We start from the raw sequence: 6,245 nt of genomic DNA on the forward strand, positions 1-6,245 counted from the left end.
TTCTTACTGAAATCAACAGTAACTCTCTACATGGCACTTGTGCAGTTTGTTTAACCAGTGTGTCAGCCCATTTAAAAGCAGTGTTGTCTCTTTGAGAGTGTGTTCAGCCTCCTGTTACAAAAATCTGGCATGTGTTTTATTCCATTTTCACACTTTTATATTCCCTGAATGTACATTCACACCGCTCCTTTTCTCTTTGACAGGGTGGGAGTGGGGTCACTTGCAGCTGCTTTTGTCAGCCTGCAGCCACTGGTGTTGTCTGTGTCGGGGCGGGTCAGTGGAGTGAGTAAAAGTCCCACTGGGGGGGTCACTTGTAGTGGGCCGTCTGATAAGAGATGCTTTCGGTAAGCCCTGCAAGCCCTAGAGGCATTGTTCACAGTCTGAGGGGCTCAGGACAGGGAAGTGTTTACCTGATAATGTATCGGATATCCTCCCTGTAAACTGTTGATGTGCCATTTGAATGTGGCACCACAGCATCCAGCTCCGGCCAGACCGTGATGAGTTTTATACCTCAGATTTACAGCAGCTGAGCCACTGAGTGACTTGGTATTAAAGAAATGTTAACTGCTTTATACACTACTAAAGAAGAATATTTCAGTTTACATGCAGCTCATTTATTAGTCGTTTTATTAAATATTTTGTCAGATTGTAGTCTTTACACGTATAATTTATCACAATGTATACATTAATATTCGGATCCAATAATCCCCTTAAACCATTATTTAAATGTGACTTCTGACTCTCTTACTGACTATACTGACTAAAAAGCTAAGACACACGGCTGTGGTAAGTGAGGACACACCAAGTGTCTTCTGCTCCTCACAAAGATCCTCAAGGATATATTTAGCATCGACTTCTCTTTCTTGCACCTGCCTTAGTCAGTAATATGGATCCTAGAGTCTGTGCCAAGAGTCCAAGGCCTAATGCCATGAGATATGTCCCCCAAAATAATCCTTGTCCTGCTCATAGCTTTGGTCTGTTTTATAAATTATTGTTGCTATGCCTGGCAAATGAACAGGGCACTCCTTCTTCACACCTTACTGAACAAGAAGTGGGATGAGAAAGGTTGTTTACAGTTTTATTGTTATGTTTCTTTTTATAACTCTGGCACCAGCCTTTTCTTAGATTCAGTGATTGGTCATCTCTGTCCAGACCACGCTCAAACAGACACGCATTTGTATAATTGTGATTGACACTGATAAACACTGGTCACAGATCCTGCCTTGTTCCTGCCGCCTGCTCTTCTCTCGCTCTGAAACACAATCAGTCTCCTGAGGGTTTTAGGATCACATCTCTGCAAGAGCCCTTTTATTTCTCAACAGTAATTTAAACCCTTATACATTTTTAACTTTGGAAAGCACCTTCTACATATAGAGACGTCCCTGACACTTCCAAAACATTGTGTTACTGATGTAAGTCATTTGTGTATCATAGTGTTTAAACAAATGTACATAATTTCGTTGTGTGTATTTTACAGATAAAATATACTGAATTCAAAATTGTATTCATGCAGATATACTCTATAATGTTCTTTCTGACAGCACAGCTCTGGTTGTATTCTTCATTTTGAAATCTGATCTCAATCTTCTTCAACACTCTTTCACTCAGGGAAGTCGGTGAGGTTTGGGGTGGTACAGCAGATTGGCTGTGGGATTCTGGGAATGAAAGTAAGCCCAGTTATGATGTTTCCTTTAACATACTGGCAGAGTAAAAATAACCTATACAAGGCCCAGTACACTTGTGTTGTCACAGATCTGCGTCTCCATTGGAAAATATAAAAGTCCTCACACAGTTAGACAGAGTGAAGTTTTTATTATTTTAGTACATTATGATGATATGAAAAAATACAAACTCATTCAATATTAATGTCAATTAAAAAAATATTCCACACTTTTGTGTCATTTCGAAAAAAAGGCAGGTTCTCGTCCACCTAAATTTTTAAAACTAGCATTTGAACTGAAAAATCTGGTAATTTATTTACGATAACAACAGAAGTCACAGTGGTGTTTGTGTTTGTATTGTTGATATCCTCATCTCCCTCCCAGATCTTTGCCACCAGTCACATTAGTGAAGAATTCATCGGCTTACAGAGGATGTGTCTGTGTTGAAAACATCGAATGCATGAGCTCACTCAGCCAAGAGTCATCTCGCTATTCACCCTCCTGGGCGGCAAACAGCTGTGAGGATGTAGACTGACTCTACTGGATGAGGACTTCATTCCTCACAACAAGTGAGCGTGAGGGGGGAAAAAAACACAAACTTGCCACCTGACAACTGTTGTCCAGATCTGAGATGATCAGATGTTGGATTCCTGATCGTGTCCAGATTCGGTCGTCATGAGGAAACAGCTGAGTGAAACAGGCGCGGCATCGCGGACAATTCATATTCACATTCATTACACTTGTATTATCTTAACTACCATGAGAGATTTAAATGACAACCACGGTTATAAACATGGTTGGAAGGGTTTCAGTGTTCAGAATTAAACATGAGGCCACAAAAATATGTGTGTATGGATGTAACAGGGTCAAAATCCTTTTTACTGGGATATGCAAGAAGTCAACAAGAGTCCCTGAACTCTCAGACGTTCACCTCAGTATCTGTGTCTCCGGTCATTTAGATGACGCAGAGCAGCGTTACTCGAGTGCTGCGGCACCAACGCGAATACTGTAACCCTGTATTACTTAATCTGTTAGGCCTGCAGTGACAACCCACTATGCATGTGGAATGTCCGGTTCTACTCAGTAGCCGCTTGGGGACGGGGAATGGGCTTGACTTGGCCGTTGTGCCTGAAGTCATGTTTATATAAGAGCACCCCTGGGAGGGACATTAAAGGGTCTCTCATGGCTAAAAATCCTACCACATTAAACAAGCCATGTGTCTGCCGCTGAGGAGGCTCAGTCACGGTGGCCGTCTGATGCAGGGATTTGCAAGTTCTTCTGGGGAAAGTGTCTGATACTCTCAAAACTCATTCTCATTTTTTTGTGAAGATATAATACCCTGGAATACCGCTTCTATAATTATTTTCCAATTATGTGCTTCTGCTTTCAGTGGACATGGTGTAGCGAGGGACGACAGAGTGTAGCTTGCCTTTTAACAGGGAGTGCACAGCCACTCAGTGAAACTCTGAGTAGCACAGGGCTGGCAGGCTCCTTCGTCAAATACCATGAGAAGATTTCTGCAGACATCGTCCAGATATATATATAGAGAGAGAGAGCTCCTTGGCTCTTTGAGATGGTACCCGTGGGATTGGATAGCTCCATGAAGGGGCATGATCATTTAGCATAGCAAAAATGGAATAGGGGGAAGTGGGAGGGTGAGCCCCGAGCTGTAACCCAAGCCTTCTCAATGACCCACTGCCACTGGATGTATTCACAGTAATGTTCCACTGATATATACCGCTGGTTGGGAGGCTCAAACTGGTACACTGGTGAACACAGGTGGACATGGAACAGGGCACAAGCAGCAATATTTTCCTTGGATGGATTTTTGCAATAAGGTTGCCACACTTTGACTCACACGGTTGAGCGTAGTGATAAATCTGTCAATAACGGTGTAAATCTCACACAACTCTCCCTCAGCCGGTTGTAATTCCGCTTAAACTTTCTGTTTAGGTAGTGGAAGCTGAGACTTCAGTATAAAGTGCTCAAAATTCACCCGTATTCACCACCACCCTGTTTAATCATTCGAGGAGTCAAATTCCTGGAGTATGAAGGTCAAATATTTCAGGTCCAGGTGCTTCACTGAAGATGGCATTCCTCCTGGGCCAAAGGTATTTCTACAGCACAAGTGGCTGCTGTTGAATGAAAAGATCTGTCATTTCTTGGACTGCAAAGGGCTGTAATAAATCCCCTGCAGGCCGGGAGTGGGGGCACAGACCTTTAGTCTTACATAGTTTTAAAGAAAGCCCCCTGACTGGCATGTTTTAAAGGTTCTGCCGAGGTAACCAGTAGGAAAAATGTCTGAAAGTATCACGATACATTCTTGTACGTCTTACAAAGATGTTATTCCCAAAGTTTAAGAAGCAGAAGTTTGTGGAGAATCCCGAGTGACAGGGTGCACGCAGCTATGACTTACTGAGAGAAAACAAGCGGAGCATGTGGAGTAAAAATACCAAACATGAAAGCGTCCAGTGCTGCAAACACAAATGCGGCCAGAAAGTCATAATGGAGGAATATTTGTGGCCTCGACCGGGCTCCTCCCAGACTGTTTGTTTGTGTTCTCCCTCCACAGACGGGGACGCACAGAGAGGCAAGAATGTCGGCCATATCTGATGCTGCTCAGTCAGCTTCGACTAAAAGAGGGGGGGGGGGGGATTTGAGGAGAGAGAGCATTCGGGGGGAACTGTCACGATTCATTTCTTGCCCGTGTGGGAAGCCCTGCTAGGAACCATGGTGTAAAATTAAATTCTGGAAATGGTCAGACATGTCACAGCATGAAAACTTGAGCAAAAATCTGCCCAATATGAATTTGTCTTAAGTTTGGGAAACCATTTGTTCACAGAGAAAAAGGTAAATTCAAGAGGGATGTAGGGATTAGATGATTGTTTACAGGCGTCCTGAACTTGAACTTTCCAGATATGAGATACCCTCCACAGCATCACAGCTGTGTCCTGCTCACTGACTACGACACCCACTGTCCTCCACTGATATACGTCATATCTTCACCCTCTCGCTGCCTAATTATTGTGTTTTGGTTCTGGCTGGGTTTCTGTATCTCAGTTCGCAGCTGTTTGGCATCTTGTAGATAGCTCTCTTTAAATATTTGCCTTCAATCTTTTGCCCCTCATTTCACAGGGCTAGAAGTTTCCGTGTTTGCACACGGAGGGGGAATCTTTCATATATGTGTCCATATATGGGCTCTTACCCTCTCTCTCTCTCTCTCCCTGTTTCTCTTTCTCTCGTGTAAGCTGGAGGAGACGGAGGAGAGAGCGAAGTTGCGGGGGCTTTTTGTGAGGTCCAAAGTCGTACTCGATATTTCTTTCCATTCCACAGGGCTATAAAACTTCTTGGTATGCACTTCAGTTTCAGCCACTATTCTCCCTGCCACAGCTCTGACTGAGGCCTCTGGCACTCAGCAGTGAAACAAGGGCAAAATGAGGAGGAGGATGCACTTCTATGATAGTGCTGTATTTCTCGGTTATATAGTTTTGTGACTACAAACTTTTCATAAAACAAAAATCCATATAAGCCTAAGGGAGAGTAGTCCTCATCAGAAACACTTACAACAACAAGTTGTAGCAAAACGAAAATAGTTCCTCTTTCCTAAATTTGAAAAAGGAGAGGGAAGCTTTTTTGTCACGTTTATAAGTATGAGTTCCAAACCACAAAATGACTATAGCCTGGCTGAAGAAAATAGCAACAATGTGGAGCGGGTGTGAGAATCTTTGGTGATGAGACATTCCAGTGTGGTTGTGTGTGGCTGTTTGAAAGCTCGCTGTGTTCACCCTGACTGGGTCACAGTGGTCTCTGTGCAGAGAGGAATGCCACAGGAACCCACAGCTCTGCGGCACCTGCATTCTCATACCAGAGGCCGCCTGGAGCCCAACGTTTGATCACACGCCGTGACCAGTCGGGGCTCAGACTCACCGCACAGCTAAGGCAGCTTTAGATAAAACAGTCGTAGAAATCAATCGTAAAACAGCTGTCTGAGGGTGCAGATATAAAAATAAATAGACCTCCATCCAAAGTGATCTGGTTAGTTCCTGCTCTGAGGCCTTGGATGTTGGAGATAACAATATACAGTACGATTAGAGCGTAATTATGCTTCCATAGGCTGCCCAGAGACAGCATCAGTCCCATCAAAAGCTTGGGAAAGACCAGCGGAGGAAGAAGCACTCAGATCCTTCACATTAGTGTCAACCTCTCCATTACACTGACAAGTCCTGCATTTAAAATCCTAAAGTTCACATGAATAGTCAAATAACTTTGTTCTCAGCATTCTACTGTTGTAGTTGCTTGAGGTGGAGTTTTATTAAATGTATATACCATTGGGTGGTTCAGTCCATTAGTTTCCAACATGGAGGCCACGCACAGTCCCAAGGACACAAGAAGAATCAGAGTGGTGGTGATATAACAAAAAGAAAATCTGCTTCACAAATTTGTATTAATTTTTCAGGCTTTTCTCCAAATGTTTTCTTTTAAATGAAACATCAGAGGAATGTAGAGGGAAAAGTCACTATTTGTAGCTCAGGATCCCTACATGACACTTTCTGGTGTAAAAGGTTGAGAACTAGTGCTGTAACC

The sequence above is a fragment of the Hippoglossus hippoglossus genome, chromosome 6 (assembly GCF_009819705.1).
Source record: "Hippoglossus hippoglossus isolate fHipHip1 chromosome 6, fHipHip1.pri, whole genome shotgun sequence".
Lineage (NCBI taxonomy): Eukaryota > Metazoa > Chordata > Actinopteri > Pleuronectiformes > Pleuronectidae > Hippoglossus > Hippoglossus hippoglossus.